This window comes from Lactuca sativa, chromosome 4 (genome assembly GCF_002870075.4).
Source record: "Lactuca sativa cultivar Salinas chromosome 4, Lsat_Salinas_v11, whole genome shotgun sequence".
Lineage (NCBI taxonomy): Eukaryota > Viridiplantae > Streptophyta > Magnoliopsida > Asterales > Asteraceae > Lactuca > Lactuca sativa.
Genome location: NC_056626.2, coordinates 325,901,654 through 325,919,770, shown reverse-complemented (window position 1 = coordinate 325,919,770; position 18,117 = coordinate 325,901,654).

Below are 18,117 nucleotides of genomic sequence, written 5' to 3'. Positions count from 1 at the left end.
AGTAGAGCTTGTTCGATGCCCAACAATTTTGTTATAGATTAGGATTTCGGATAAAAGTTTTTCCCTTATTTCCCTTTAGTATCTGCAATCGGAGATCTCTAGGAAGATCAAAATTTTTCCCGAACAAGATATGCAATGTAACACACCTCAGGTGTGACCTATATGTATAAATATGAAGTATTTCTTATTATATACCTCTCAAAAGTAGCGAGTTCTAAATTTCTATGCCTACCTTGAAACCATAAACTAAAGTCAAAACAAATAACAACTAACACACGATTGTCAAAACATTAGAAACTTATAGTATTCATTCTTATTTTTCTCTACCAGAACATGCCTCCTCGTAGATCAACACGCAGAAACTCAACTTCAACACCACCTCCACCACCTCCTCCAATTATGGACACCGTTATGTTCCAGACTGCTGTAACCGCTGCTGTAACTGCAGCAATGGCTCAAATGAGCAACAACGGATCGGGGGGAGGAACAAACAGTTTTACAAATGGCCAAGGTCAAAGTCGTTCAGGGGTATGCACTTACAAAGACTTCACCAACGGAAAACCTATTCCCTTTTGCGGGACTGGGGGAGTATTGGCTCTATCTCAATGGATAGAGAAAACAGAAGCTGTATTCGAAATCTGTGCATGTCCTGAAGAAAGCAAAGTAAAGTTCGCCGCTTTTACTTTCTCTGAACGCGCCCTGACATGGTGGAACGGCCACGTCCAGACACTAACCCTGGTGGTGGCAAACTCCATGGGTTGGGAAAACCTGAAAAGAATGCTCCTTCGAGAATACTGCCCAAGAGGCGAGATTCAGAAGCTTGAACAGGAATTGTGGAACCTCTCGATGGTAGGATCGGACATAGCTGGTTACACCAACAGGTTCAGTGACTTAATAACACTTTGCCCAGGAATGTTAACCCTGGAGAGCCAAAAGGTTGAGAGATACATTTGGGGACTATCACCCCAACTTCGAGGAAGTGTACTAGCTTCCAGACCCTTGACTTTCGCCAGCGCCAAGGAACTAGCGCAATCTCTTGTTGATCATGGTGTCTGTCAAGGAGTCGCGGCGATTATGGCTGAACCAACCAAAGGGAACAGCAACAATGAAATCAATGCCAACAACAACAACAAGAAGAAATTTTGGAACAAAAGGAAGGGGCAAACTTCACAAGAACCTTCAAAGAAACAAATGGTTGCGGTTTATGCTGCTACTACCCCCACCACAACTCCTGCTACCTCTGCACCAACAAAACCATATGCAGGGATTCTGCCCAAGTGCAGCAAGTGCAACTACCATCACCATGGTATTTGTCGCGAGATGCACTGCAAGAACTGTGACAGGAAAGGGCACACAGCCCGTTTCTGTAAAGCACCGGCACGACCAATTACTCAGGTTCCTGGAACTGGGGTAAGCCGGGCATGTTATGGGTGCGGAGAGACTGGACACTTCAGGAGGGATTGTCCCAAGGAAAGGAATATTGGTGGTGTGGGGAGAGTGCTGGCAGTAGGACAGAGAGAAGCCATAGCGGACCCCACGGTGGTTACGGGTACGTTTCTACTCAACAACACTTATGCATGCATACTTTTTGACTGCGGTGCGGAGAGAAGTTTTGTGAGTCATAAATTCAAACACCTACTTAATCAAGAACCCCAACCACTCAATAAAATATTCACGGTAGAAATGGCAAACGGTAAAACAGAACACGCAAACGATTTATACGTAGGGTGCACACTAAATTTAAACGAGCACTTGTTTCAAGTCGATCTTATGCCCATTTCCATAAGAAGTTTCGATGTCATCATCGGTATGGACTGGTTGAGCCTTCACCATGCCGATATCCTTTGCCACGAAAGGGCTGTTCGCTTAAATCTGCCAAACGGTGAAACTCTTGTCATTTATGGCGACAAACCTAGTTCAAGTTTACAAATCATTTCCTGTATTAAAGCACAAAAGTATCTTCGTAAGGAATATCATGCCTTTCTAGCCCACGTAGTAGACAAGAAACGAGAATCGAAAAACATTAAAGATATTCCGGAAGTCTGCAACTTCCCGGATATTTTCCCAGAAGATCTTCCAGGAATCCCACCGGAACGTCAAGTCGAGTTCAGAATCGACTTAATCCCCGGGGCTACCCCTGTAGCAAAGTCGCCGTACCGTTTAGCCCCAGCCGAGATGCAGGAACTATCCAGTCAATTAAACGAGCTGCTAAGCAAGGGATTCATCAGACCAAGTTTCTCACCATGGGGAGCGCCAGTCCTATTTGTGAAGAAGAAGGACGGATCCTTTCGCATGTGCATCGATTATCGGGAGCTAAACAAACTCACAATCAAGAACCGATATCCCTTACCGCGCATAGACGATCTGTTCGACCAACTGCAGGGGGCAAGCTACTTCTCAAAGATCGATCTAAGGTCTGGATATCACCAGCTACGAGTACTGGAAGGAGACATCCCCAAAACGGCTTTCCGAACACGTTATGGTCACTACGAATTTGTGGTAATGCCCTTCGGATTGACGAATGCTCCAGCAGTGTTCATGGACTTGATGAACCGAGTATGTCGTCCTTTCCTGGACAAGTTCGTGATCGTGTTCATAGATGATATACTCATCTATTCAAGAAGCCAGGAAGAACACAGCAAACACCTCCGCCAAGTACTGGAAACATTAAGAGCAGAGAAACTTTACGCAAAATTTTCCAAATGTGAATTTTGGATTCGGGAAGTGGATTTCCTAGGACATGTTGTAAGCAAAGAAGGAATACACGTGGATCCTTCCAAGATAAAGGCAATAGATAATTGGACTACTCCAAGAACCCCTACAGAAATCCGGCAATTTTTGGGACTCGCCGGGTATTACCGAAGATTCATACCGAACTTTTCAAAGATTGCCAAGCCACTTACCACCCTAACCCAGAAGAATGTGACCTTCGACTGGGGAGAAAAACAAGACAGTGCATTTCAGACACTAAAGCGAGCCTTATGTAGTGCGCCCATCCTAACCTTGCCAGAAGGAACGGAGGACTTCGTGGTCTATTGTGATGCTTCAAACCAAGGACTTGGGTGTGTCTTAATGCAAAGAGGGAAGGTCATCGCCTACGCCTCAAGGCAACTAAAGATGCACGAAGTGAACTACACAACGCATGATCTTGAGCTAGGAGCAGTCGTCTTCGCTCTGAAGATATGGAGACACTATCTCTACGGCACAAAATGTACCATCTTCACTGATCATAAAAGCCTCCAACATATCCTCAACCAGAAGGAACTCAACATGAGACAGAGGCGATGGGTAGAACTACTAAGTGATTACGAGTGCGAAATCCGGTATCACCCCGGAAAGGCTAATGTAGTGGCTGATGCACTCAGTCGGAAGGAGTACTCAGGTCGCCGAGTGAAATCCCTAACTATGACAATCCATTCACACCTGTTCACGCAAATCAAGGAAGCCCAAATAGAAGCCTTGAAATCCGAAAATGTGACAGGAGAAGCCCTAAGAGGAATGGATAAGAACCTTGAGACCAAGAACAACGGAATTCGTTATTTCACGGATCGAATTTGGATACCGAAGTTTGGTGGATTCAGAGAAATCGTTATGGACGAAGCCCATAAAACACGATACTCCATACATCCCGGCTCCGATAAGATGTATCTCGATCTCAAGAAATTGTACTGGTGGCAAAACATGAAAGCCGAAATTGCTACCTACGTGAGCAAATGCCTGACATGTGCCAAGGTCAAGGTGGAATATCAGAAGCCCTCGGGTTTATTACAACAACCAGAAATACCTGAATGGAAGTGGGAGCGGATAACCATGGATTTCATAACAAAATTACCCAAGACAACAAGCGGACTCGACACCATTTGGGTAATTGTCGACAGGTTAACTAAGTCAGCGCATTTCCTACCGATCAAAGAGACGGATAAATTGGAGAAGTTAACAAGGACATACCTCAGAGAAATTGTACGACTGCATGGTGTGCCCATATCCATTATCTCGGACCGAGATAGTAGATTCACCTCAAGGTTCTGGCAGTCGTTACAAAAAGCTTTGGGGACAAGGCTAGACATGAGTACCGCTTATCACCCACAAACCGACGGCCAGAGCGAGAGAACTATACAAACCCTAGAAGACATGCTGAGAGCTTGCGTAATCGATTTTGGCAAAGCATGGGACACACATCTACCATTGGTCGAGTTCTCGTACAACAATAGCTACCACACCAGTATTAAAGTTGCCCCGTTCGAAGCCCTCTATGGCCGCAAATGCAGGTCACCTTTGTGCTGGGCCGAAGTGGGGGACACACAACTAGCAAAAGGACAAGCAACTGACAACACGCTCACTGGGCCAGAAATCATACGGGAGACTACGGAGAAGATTGTTCAAATCCGAGAACGTCTAAAAGCATCAAGGGATAGACAAAAGAGTTACGCAGATAAGAGACGAAAACCCTTGGAATTCCAAGTTGGAGACCATGTCCTACTCAAAGTCTCACCTTGGAAAGGCTTAATACGCTTCGGAAGACGTGGAAAACTGAACCCTAGATACATCGGACCATTCGAGATCCTTGCCAGGATCGGTCCAGTGGCTTACAAACTTAGACTACCTCAGGAACTCCACAACGTACACCCTACCTTTCACGTATCAAATCTAAAGAAGTGCTTATCCGACGAGACCCTTGTCGTCCCTCTAGACGAAATTGCAATAAATGAAAACCTTCAATTTGTGGAGGAACCAGTAGAGATCATGGATCGGGAAATCAAAAGGACTAAACAAAGCCGCATACCCATTGTAAAGGTCCGCTGGAACGCCAAGCGAGGACCTGAATACACCTGGGAACGCGAAGATCAAATGAAACAAAAGTACCCGCATCTTTTTCCAAAACTGTAAACGCTATCTTAGAGTAAATTTCGGGACGAAATTCCCTTAACAGGGGGATGATGTGACAACCCTATATTTTTCCAAAAGCATTGTAACGCTCGAAAGCTAAGTACAACGAAATTAACCTCGAAAATAAAAGTGTTCAAGTATCTAAGTTGGGATGCATCGAATATTAGATATCATGCCAAGGTTTCCAAAAACATAAAGAACACTCAAAACCGGGTTATATTGAAGAAATTATAACCACTCGTATATTTACGACGCGACGTTAAAACATTATTTGACGTAAAAAGTAGAATCTCAATAAAATGCATTTTAAGCCTTAAGTATCTAAACAAAAGTTGTGGATCTCGTTGAAAGGTGAACGTGCATAAAAAGACCGCCCAAATTGGACCTCGTATGAAGAAGTTACGAATTTTCAAAGTTTCGTAACGGTAGTAGAGGGCTAAAAACTCGGATTGAAGATCGAGTGTTATTTAGCTAACGCAACCTAAACGAAAGTTGAAGATCTCCTCAGTAGTAATAAAACAATAAAAAGACAAACAAAAACCGACGCCGAATAAAGAACCTATGAATTTTTATCGAACTTTAGGAGGCCCGGCCTATTAAAAATATATCATTAAAAATAAGGTCAAAACTAGCCGACGGAGTCTAAATGAAAATTGTAGAGCATAATCTCACCTACGCATGGATATAAAGAACGCGAAAAACGGAGATCGTACGCGAAAGTTACGGAATTTAGAAGTCGGAAGCAGGGATTACGCCCCGCGTACTCTGGGAGTACGCCCCGCGTACTAGACCCAGAGTCGAGTCCCATCGGCCCGCCCAAGCTACGCTTAGCTAGACCCGAGTCGTAAGCCATGACGCCATATTACGCCCCGCGTACTCCAAGATTACGCGCCGCGTACGGGGTTTTCCAGCACTATAAATAGATGGCATGAGCTCGAGTCTTTGCACACCTTTCTCAAATCCTCAGTAACTCTCACACACTTCCAAGCATAAGAAGCTATCCCGACGACCTCGGTTTCCGCACTCGAGCCCCGACGAAAGATTTACGCTGCAGAGATCCCCGAAGAGCCCGACGACGCAACCATCCGCGGACGAAGTTCTGCTCAACCCTAGCCTCTCTCTTCGAAACGAGTGAGTTCATACCCCTACTTTTCAATTCTTTTCACGTTTTAGGGGGGGAATACAAGTACCTTACAAATCAAAGTATTATTTTTATAATATCATTCTTATAGAGTATTGATACAAAAATAACTTTATGTTTTAAAAGAATATTATATCACCAAGTTGTTGCAACCAAATGGGAACATACTTTTGACAAACTATAATGAGCATAGTATTCAAGTGATTCATACATTTTACATATACATCTCGACAAATGAAATGCTTTCAAAAGAAGTACAGTCTTTTATCATCGTAAATCTGTTTATACCTAGTAATGTGAGACAGCTTCACGTACGTTCGAGTATGCATTATTAAGCCCTGTATTATATACCATAATCCCTTGTAGGGGGAGCGTGATACTTGTGTATAGATCTATACGGGATTGACAATCCCACACCTAAGCTGTTAGCTACAGCTAGGCCGGCAGGCCTGGGGTGACAAATGTCATAACAGTTCCAACGCCTGAAGAACGTTGTTACAGGCCAACAATGTCAATAGCATGGTTATAAAACTCACATAAAAGTATAAAAACAAGTTAGATTTACGAGATTCATACATGCATTTCAGTTTTCCATTTCATTGCTAATACAAATGTTATCACTATTATTCAAGCATGGAAAACACTAATGCACTCCAACACGGGAAACTTTTCAAATCACCTATAGAAAATATTGGATTTTCAGAAAACCTCGTTCATCGATTTACTATCAAAAAGGACATACTTTTCAATGCAAAACACTTATGAACTCACCAACTTAATTGTTGACACTTTTTCGAAACCACTTGTATTTCTCAGGAAATCAGTAATACAGGTAACCACCAGCTTTTGGAGAAGGAAACACTAAAGATGTTTTATTATTGAACCTTTATCATCTCATTGTAATATTCTTTTGCTATTATGTATAACACAACAACATACGTTTTCATTATGTATGTGATGGTTGTGTTACTTCCTTTACAATATTCAATGGTTGTGATACTACGTGAAGTCATCCACCCCCGAATGTTTCCGCCATTCTGGTTTGGGGGTGTGACACAATTCTCTACAAGCCCCAGTGTGATGGAAGCTACACTTGTTACATTTCGGAAGGGTTCCAGCGTATTGTTTCCTGGGGGTTGGCATGGTGAGGGTTGTGGCAGCATGAACATCAAAAATTTGTGTGGTTGTCGTAGTGTTATGACTGGCACGATGGTCGATGAGTTGTTGTGCCAACTCCTTGGCGCTGTCGAAGGTAGTTGGTCTTGAGGCCAGCACGCTATCTTGAATTTCGGGGGACAATCCCCAGAGGTATCGCTCCAACTTTTTGTCTTCCGGGGTGACCATAGCGGGACAGAGGAGTGCTAGATCACAGAATCGGTTGGTGTAAGTTGTAAGGTCAGAGCCTGCCATTCTGAAATTCCACAATTCTTGCTCCAGCTTTTGCACTTCGCCTCTTGAGCAATATTCTTTCAGCATCATCTTCTTTAGGTCTTCCCAACTTAACGAGTTAGCCACTGTAAGCGTAAGCGACTTAACCCTGCCGTTCCACCAAGTGAGAGCTCTTCCGATGAACGTGAATGCCGCGTACTTGACCTTGCTTGCTTCGGGGCAAGCACAGATTTCGAAGATTGCTTCGGTTCTCTCGAACCATTGTATTAGTGCGATGACGCCCCCACTTCCATCGAAAGAATTGGGTTTGCCATTTGTGAAGTCCTTGTAAGTGCATTCCTTTGTGCGTCCTGTACTGTCCCCGTGGTTAGAGTTTGTGGCTCCAGATCCCGCACCACCAGTACCATTTGCACCAATTTGTGACATTGCAGCTGCCACGGCTGCTGTTACGGCAGCTTGAAACATTATGGGATCAAACTGCGGAGGTAGTGGTAGAGGTGGTGTTGGTGCCGTGCTGTTGGAAGGTCTGGACTTTTTCTTTGGCGGCATAGTCCTATCATAAGTTGGTAGAGACGAACAGACGATAAGTTTCTAATAGTAGTGACAAGTCAGAAGTTATCAAGCCAGACTTGTCTGTATTATGTTCTGACTTAAAAGTATTTTTGTATGTAATTCATAACAAAGCCCCTATGAATGAATTTAGAGGTAGTGACTCAAATGCAACTTGTGTTTTGTTTCGTGCCTGATCCCCTCCTAAAATCACTTGGTATACATTAAGAATTTCTTGGGGTTACCATATGCAAATTGTCTGTAATACAGGGCTATATAATACGTGGAAAGATCCCAATGAATTTTAATGCGATTAAATTTTCTTAATATAATTTACTGTATAGGGTTCGAGGAAAATAGGTCTACATCTCATTAACGTAAGGATAATTTTTGGACAATGCTACGGTTCCCTTGAATAGTCTTGTCTCCGGATTCCGAAGGATTTGAATGTCTCCATAAAGCACCCTAGGTTGGTCTTGCTCTTCGCTCCAGGTTTCCAAGCACTCTACCCAAGGAGGCGTCGGGCCTTGAAAAACCGGACGAGGGTTATGATTCGGAACAAGGGTCATCGGGGGTAGGTTCTCCACTTTAGGTTCGGAGTCGGAACCGTCAGCAAAGCCTTCAGCTTGGTGACCATTCCCAGGGATTGGGTAATCATTCTCTGGCTCCTCTCCGGACCACCCAGCTTTGTCGTGGTTGGGGTAGTACGGGTCGTCGTGGGGATGGAATCCAGCCATGATATCATTGCGAGAAATGGGAATATAAGGAATAACTAAGTAGACGTACTAATTAGACAATTTTAAGATGATCTTTATCAGGTACTTCAATACCTTGTTTAGTGCATACTAGTCATATGTATTTGGGACAGGATAGACCTTTGAATAAGCGATCCTAACTCTAAATCCCCAATCCAACGAGAACAGGAAGTAAAGCAAAGATCCACAGATTCTAAGTCTATGACGTCCCGGATACATATAATTTTAATGTATCCACTAGGCAATTATTGACCTATTGATAAAAATCTATTTAGTTCTCAGATACGTAATTATAATAACACCAAATACACTTATGGTATTTCTTTGTGGTAGTGTTGGTAAGCTTTTAGACTTGTTGCAACACCTACGACCATTCCTGGGCATATGCTAATCACTTCTGGGTGAGACATAGTTGATCAAGCTATGTCATTCCCAGACCTGACTATACATCCCCAAGCCTACTCGTATAGTTCAACAATCACCACTTTTGTCCCATCCCACCATGATACTGACCCTAGTATGTGTGCACATGCTCCTACCTTTACCGAGTGATTATTTGTTTCTAAAAGTATGGTTGCTTTGAAAACTCTAAATCAGAGGCTTTAGTCCCAATACATTTATATTTTGCATATCTTATGTGGTTCGATATACTGAGTTCACTATAAACATTGCTTTGATACCAATCTGTCACACCCCCAAACCAAGGATGGCGGAAACGTCCGGGGGTGGAGGACTTCATGTACAGTATCACAACAACATGTATAATAGTGCTCAAAGTAAATACAACCATCTTAAATATAATTGAAAAAGTTACACCAAAGTATATGTTTACATGTTTCAAAATCAATTACATTATGATGACAAAAATAAATTGTTGACGGTTTAACGTCTCATCCTCAAAGCGCTGAAGTTTTCCTGTTTCACTGATTTCCTGAGAATACAAGTAGTTTTGAAAAAAAAGTGTCAACAATTAAGTTGGTGAGTTCATAAGAGTTTTGTTTGAAGTAGAAACCGTTTTCCTTGTAAAATCGATAGGGTTTGATTTCCAGAAAATCCAATATTTTCTTAGTTAAGTATGAACAGAATATTTCTATATGATGTGTTAATGAACACAAGAATGACCAATAGATTTCCCCTATAATCGTCCAACATATATAAGTTATGTAAGATTTAAGTTAGATAAAACGTTGAATATAGTGGGTCTACACTAGGTCCACAACCCAACGAGGAACAGGAGATGAGGCGGGCCCCACCAATTCTAAGCCAATCAAGACTAAATTCTTATATGACTCAAGCATATACGCTCAGCGATCATGGTTGAAGTTTAACAATTCTAGATGAAATATAGTTTTAATACCGAAATAACTATTCTATGTGAACTCGGTACTTTGGAATGTACCCATTCATATGAAAACCCGATACTTTTCCTCAAAATGTGAAATGTAAGTTTCTATGTTATGAAATAGTGCATCCTAGAATTCCCTATAGATTCCTTCTATGACTTCCTTGTGTGTATAAGTTATATAAAATTAAAGTTAGATAAAACGTCGAATGTAATGGGTCTGCCCTAGGCCCACAACCAAACGAGGAACAGGAAATAAGGCGGAACCACCAATTCTAAGCCAATCACGACTAGATTCTATATAACTCTAGCATATACACTTAGAAATTATAGCCAAAAACTAACAATGCGAAAGTGAATTTGGACTTAACCCAAAAACCGGAACCAATCCTAGTGTAGTGTACGAAATAGTATTAGTGACCGTGAACATAAACTATACATATCATAGTTCATCGGATAGTGATAGTGACTAGTGAACATGTACTATGCATATTATAGTTTACTAAAAGTGGTTGAGATGGTGAATATAACCTATACATATCATAGTCCATCAAATAGTGATAGTGGTAGTGAACATGAACTATGCATATTATAGCTTATCAAAAGTGGTGGTGATGGTGAATTCCTTTCTTGTAATTAAGTTCGTAGTATAGATGAAACATAAACTATACCTGTTATAGTTTATCACTTTGTTTGTAATATATATATATATATATATATATATATATATATATATATATATATATATATATATATATATATATATATATGCCATAAATATATCGATTAAAACTTGCATGTTCGTTTGTGGGGGTATAATGGCTTAACTATACTTATTATAGTTTATCATAATTATTCATAGTGGTAATACTCTTTTGTATGTGTGACGCCTTTAATAATGTGTTTGTTATGTAAAATAACCCTAAACTATACCTATTATAGTTTATTAAGTATTTGTGTGGGTAGTGAGCATAAGCCTTACTTGTCATTGTTTACCAATGTTTGTATTTTAATGGATATAGCCTTGTAATATCATTGATATATTTACCATACTTATGGAGGTAAGAATCCATTTATTTTCTGATGAATGTCTATATAATAAGACAAGATGACATATATGGTAATAACACATCATCACATGCAGGTGCACACCTTGCTCAACAAGTTACAAGGTGTATATGAAATAGAAGACATTTTTCTAGTATTGTCATTTCTATTCTGTTTTAGAAAATTCATAGAAAAATCATACGGAGTCAAAAACTAGATCCGTAAATTCTGAGAGTTCCTAAAATGATTTTAGTTTACTCATAATTTTTATCATGATTTTTGGAAGCCTTTAACTTATATTAAAATACTCATATTCACAGACTGGTCCGGATTTGTGTTTGAAAAGACATGCTGTTTTGTAAAAATCACCATAAATTGTAGAAAAATCGTGTGGAGATGTGCAAGTAGTCATTGTGAAGCTAAGAAGTGGAACTACTTGCACCTAAAACGGTTTTGAAAACTAAAATGTTTAAGTTGTCCAAAACAGTCCGTGAATGGAGTTGAACTTTTCTGATGAAGGCTGTTAGAAAAGTGTAGTTATGTTCTTGGTGTTTTAACTTGTATCCCCCCCCCCCTAAAAACTTGAGAAAACATGAAAATGTAGGGGTATGAACTCACCTTGAGTGATTTTAGAAGATAAGTGTTGAAGAAGAGAAGTGTTCAACTCAAGAACACTTGAAGAATCACTTGAAGATTCGAAGATCTAACAAGAAGGTGATGATGTTTGTGTAAGCAATCTATGATCTTGAGTAGGAGGATGTGTAATAATCATAAGAAAGATGATGATACTTACTAAATGAAGGAGAAAAGTCTTGGAGTATGCCTTGAAGTTCTTGAATTTGAGAGAGAAAGATGAGAGAGTTTGGAGTGTGGGAAAAATGAGAGAATGAATGAAGTATGAGGAGAGAGGGTGGATGTTCCAGCCCTAAGAATATGGGAATGGTTGAAAATGATGAGAAAGGACCTATGAAGTGACTAGGGATGGGCTGGTGGTGAATAGTGACATGGAGTGGGTATGGGAGCGGTTGCTTGTGTCATAGAATAAAGGAAAGTCAACACTCCTCCTTTGTACTTCACCCACTCCTTTGGATAAGGTTTTATCTTTAAAACATGATTAATTAATAATTAAGGGTCCTTATATGTTAAAATAAAGTTTTGGGTGAAAATCCCGTGTTAAAACAATTAAAAACGGGCTTAAAACGCAAATTTAGTCGAAAACCGGGAGAAAAGGCATTCCCAGCGAGGCCTCTCGGTCCTAGGCCGAGGTTCGGTCCCTAGGCCGAGGTTCGGTCCCTAGGCCGAGTCGGAAGCGGAAGGTGCGAACCAGAGGCGAGAAGCGAAGGGCGAGGGGTTAGTCCGAAGGCTCGGTCCGAAGCAAGTCAGAAGCGAACTAGCCGAGGGAAACTTGACCCGAAATGGACCGAAGGTTCGGGTTCGGGTGAGGCATGCGAGGTTCGGGCCCGAGAGGAGCTCTCGGGTTCGGTTCAGCAGCCTTCGGCTCAGAAGGGTTCGGTTCCTAAGAGGGCTTTCGGGTCCTAAGAGGACTTTCGGGTCCTAAGAGGATTTTCGGGTCTTAAGAGGGGTTTCGGCTCCTTAAGTCCGTTTTTCGCGTAGACTTCCGTTTTTGGGCTGTTTTCGCCAAATTCGAGGGTCGGGATGCCCCGAGTGATTATAGAAAGTTGAGAGAGATTTTGAGAGAGATTTGAGAGAGATTCCACATACTTAGAGAGATTTGGGAGAGATTTGACATACTTGCAGAGATTTCACATGCAAAGAGATATTTGGGAGAGATTTCACATTCTTAGAGAGATTTGGGAGAGATTTGACATTCTTGGAGAGATTTCTCATACAAAGAGAGATTTGGGAGAGATTTCACATGCTTAGAGAGATTTGGGAGAGATTTGACATTCTTGGAGAGGTTTCTCATACAAAGAGAGATTTGGGAGAGATTTCACATACTTAGAGAGATTTGGGAGAGATTTGACATTCTTGGAGAGATTTCACATACAAAGAGATATTTGGGAGAGATTTCACATTCTTAGAGAGATTTGGGAGAGATTTGACATTCTTGGAGAGATTTCTCATACAAAGAGAGATCTGGGAGAGATTTCACATACTTAAAGGGATTTGGGAGAGATTTCCGATAAGAAGAGATGGAGTGAAAACGATTGAGAGAGGTTTCATTTGTGACCTTTTTGAGTGTCTGGCTTCGCAAAGCAGGGTCCGTAAACCCCGTTAAGCCTTGTTTAAGGATCTTACACACTCCCGATGAGTATGCAACATTGTTTTATCGGTTTGGCTCGTCACTTACTATAGATTTGGGTTAAGGAGATCTAGATGTATGCACTTTTCGATTTATGATCTCTCATTAGAACAGAGAGTTGTTTAGTAATTACACAACGTAAACCCTAGTACACAGGGGTTAGTTGAGTTGACCGGTTTGACTTGTTGACTTTATTTGACTTTGGATTGACCAGAATTTGACGGTTGTCACATGTCTTGACACTACTTTGCACTGCATCTAATAAACCCATGGTCAGCCTCTAACTGAGCTGCGATGCCTTTCTCATAGAGCAACCTACTTTGGCCACAACGTCGCGACACCTATATACCACACCATGGTGCAAAGTACGTTGCCTTCCATTTACATCGAAGTTATCGTCTGAATCTAAGCCTTTCCTAACCCGTTTTCTATGTTATTTATATCCAAGTGATGGTGGAGATATATTATATAATTATGTTAAGTCATTTCTCACTGAATTAATATAGGTCTTAACCTGTTAAGTCATAAAGTTGGCACGAAAAACATAAATTTTCTCATTTTACCCATTTGACCAAAATGCATCTTCTCATTTATTTTTTCTCTCGATCTTACTTATCTAACCTCATTTAAGTGAATTAAAACACATTTTGGTTATTTTTAGGAATTCATAACTTCACAAATTTATCAAATTCTCATAAATAACCATTTTGCCATTTTAGTCAATATTTGACTAATAGTCAAATGTCTCTAAATTCCTTATTCTTACATGGTCAGCCTCAAGTATCTTGGCCTACACAACATAACTAGATCGACCTCACCATAGGCAAGTAACTAACAAGTTTACCTGCCGAAGAACATATCTTAGCATAAACACATCCTATCCTACATAGGATATGTAACGGCCGTAGATCAGGACTAGTCAATTTAGAGACAATAAGTGTCGAATATGACTTTTCGGCAAAATATTATTTATATTAAATAGTCTTAAACAAGTTGTAGAATATGTCTTAAGGTTTCAGTAAATATAAAGAACGCCGAAATCCGAGTTATAACGAAGAAATTATGGCCCGTCGAAGTTTTACGGCAAAACCGGCACAACACCGGGAAGCGTAAATAGTAAATTTACGATGGAGTGACTTTTAGCCTTAGTGATCTAAACCAAAGTTGAAGTATACATTAAACCGAGAACATCCATACAAAAGAACGCCCAAATCTGACTTCGTATGAGGAAGCTATGATTTTTCTAAGATTTGGCTTAGCAGTGCACGACCAGAAACTCGAATTTTAGTTCGAGCGGTTTTTGGCTTATGCGACCTAAATGAGAGTTGAAGATCTCATTAACAGGAAATCAACCGTAAAAAGATAGATGAAAACGGATTCCGTATGAAGAAGTTACGAATTCTTTGCGATCATTTAACAGTCTAAACGCCTCATACTGTTAAATATAAGATCGGTCGAGAATTAGCCGACAGAGTCTAAATGAAAGTTGTAGATCTTGATCTTACCTACGCGTTGAACAAAAGAATGTCAAAAACGGAGCTCGTATGCGAGAGTTATGATTTTTCTAAGTTTGAAGGCTGATACGCGATATTGGGTGACGTGGCGCGATCACAGCCATTGCTTTCTCTCCAATGAAAGCCATCAGATGATGACACTTGGCACCAACTCGGAGAGTAGGTCCTCCTACTCGGCGAGTCCATTAGGATTTCACACTATAAATAGATGTTTCGGGTTCCATTCATTCTCACACCTTTCCTCTTCTACTTTCTCTCTCTAAACTCTCTCTCTCTAGCTCCCCTTAAGCCCCCTAAAGCCTAGGTAAACCCCCTAGCACCCAAAGGAAGCCACGAGGCTCCCGAAGTCCCGAGAAAAGAGCCTTTCGGCTCGGGAACGCTGCTCCAGCGAAGCCCGGTTTTGAGAAAAATCCGCTATAAGTGAGCTGTAGCTATCCTATCTTTAGTATAACTTATGTTACAATATAGTAATGTTATTAGGACCTTATAAGGAGTATTTGGGATATTATTATGGGTTATATAAGTATTGTTATACAATAATAATAATAATAGCTAGACTATTAAATTAGTCTCGTCAAACGTTAGACTAAACTCTAGTGGTAATGATACTAGGTTTCGTCAAAGGATAATTGTTTTAAGAGTAACGAAGTGTTGTCCGAGTACCGAGTCACCACCTTCCCATGTGAGTGCATAGTTACTTTCATCTTACACATAGATATGAAGTATTTTATATAAATTACATGCTATGTGTGCATATTACCTGAGTACTTGCTGTTGGATAAGGTGTCTAAGTCCATAACTTATTTGGTATATACTTGACCCGACCGGCATGGTCCATTTGGGTTGCATCTCATCCAAACTATTATGGATAATTTTATGAGAGTTATACACATATGTTTATTAATATATTATGAGTTATAATATATTAATATGAAGTTACGTTATTTAATTAGTTTTAGTCTTAAATTAATTATGGATTAATTTAGAGATTAAAAGGAATACTAATTAAATTATGGGCTATTTGTTTTATATAGTGTGGGCTAATACTCATTTGTTAATGGGCTAGGCTTATGTGGAAGTCCATGGATGATCCATGGAGCTTTTAACCCATGGATCCTTGGAATAGGAAAAGACATGGGTTATTAGGGTTTCACCCTAACCATGCATACTATATAAGCATGCTTATGGAGCATGAAAGAGAGCCTAAGATAGCCTAAGAGAAAGCTAGTGTTCTAGTGTGTGTGTGCATGTGTGTGGCCGAAAATACAAGAGTGTGTATACTCTCTCAAAGTTTTCCAAGAGTTTGTGGTGTTTGTGATTCCATTTGAGGCATTCACACTATTGGTGCTTGGCCCTCAAACTCCTAAGAACCCAACACAACAAAGGTATGTAATCTCTTCTAACTCTTTTATGTTGAAATGTTCCCCATGCCATGTTAGATAGGTTATAAACCTTGGAAAATTATTATTTTGCATGTATTTAGACAAACATAGATCCAAGGTTTATTAGGGTTGCATGCACACTTAGGAAGTGTTAGATTGCTCAAAACCCAACAGTGGTATCAGAGCCTAGGCTTGCTTGTTTGATACTTGATGCAAAATAGTGAAAAAAGTCGAAATCGTTGCTGTCTGCATGCTAGACTCGCCGAGTCCATTGGGGGGACTCGCCGAGTCCAAGGCAAACTTCAACCTACTCGACGAGTCCGTTCGTGCACTCGGCGAGTAGGATCGAAAGAATGCAGAATCTCGACTTTTGCTGCTGGAAATGGACTGGAAACATTACCCTAAATTGTTTTGGTGTTGTAAAACTTATTTTAGTTGGTGTAATGGTTGTTCTAATCCATTTACAATAGCATATATCAAAAATCCATGATTTTATGTGTTCATATAATTCTTGAATTTTTGATGATCATGTTCATGTTCTTATGAATTTAGAAAATGATAGGAATTATTTGCTGAATTGTTTAGAATTAATTCTTAATCATTTATGTGTTTTAAGGGAGTCCATAATTTGTCCTCAAGTTATGGATTACCAAAGGTCACTTTCATTTAACACACACTTAAAACACATAAGTTACATGAAAATGAAGAGTCTTCATTTTTATGAACCTTTAATACATAAGTTATGAAATGAAGAGTTTTGCAAAGTTACAAAACTTGTCCTCAAGTTTTGGAATTTGTAAAGTTTCACACACTTTAATAAACTTTAATTCCAAACCTTAGAGTTTTAATAGTTAAAATTCAACCCTTATACTATTTATAACATTAATGGTTAATTATTATATATATGTATAAGAATAAGTCGTTTTACCGTTAGTAGGCCTCATTCACGAAGCCGGTCTATAAGGTGGGTATAAGGTTGTTGCCTATAAAATGGCGACTTAATGGGTGTATACTCTCACCCACCGCTTGCTTGATCGGTGGAGGGTCGTTAGCCGAACGGGTAGAACAACGACTTTAAATCCTCATTAAAAGTATAATGAATATTATAAAATAACTAAACTCTTTTAATTCCCAATCTTAGTTATTTTAGGAAAATGTGAACATGGTGCTAATCCATGGAATTCACACTTTGTACCTTACCAAGTCGTTAGTGGAGCGTGTGTGGTTAACCGGCACACTAATTAGACTAGTAAGGATCACGAAGGGTAACTTAATGTTGTCATAGATCAATGGAGCGTGTGTGGTTAACCGGCACATTGATTAGGTGATAATATTAGGAGTACCAAGTGAGTTAGCATGGTTATTCACACCTTGTTTTGTGATCCTCGGCATCCCAGTCACAAAACTTGAAGGGCACAATCGAGATTGAAACATGCCATTGAAAAGTTCAATGAATCTCAAAAGAATCTAGGAATTTCAAATCCAATTAAACCTAATTAATCATTTCGTTTTCATGGTGGAAATTGGTGAATCGTCATTCGCCTACCTTTCAAATATATTATTACTTAGATTACGGCATCCCTCTTCTAAGTGTAATATATTGTGATTGGATCCTAGCCTTAATATTACATTTGGGTGTCTTATTAAGGATCCTAAATATCTAAATCTAAACTTACTTTCTTCTTTCAGATGTCTTCCAACACTAATGCTTCAGGCTCTAACCCAACTGGTTCTTTCTCTCTCATGAATCTTTGTGGGAGGGTCATCTTTGATGGTTCCAACTTCATGGATTGGATTAGGAACATCAGGATGGTTACTCGTTACGAGGACAAGGAATATGTCCTCGAT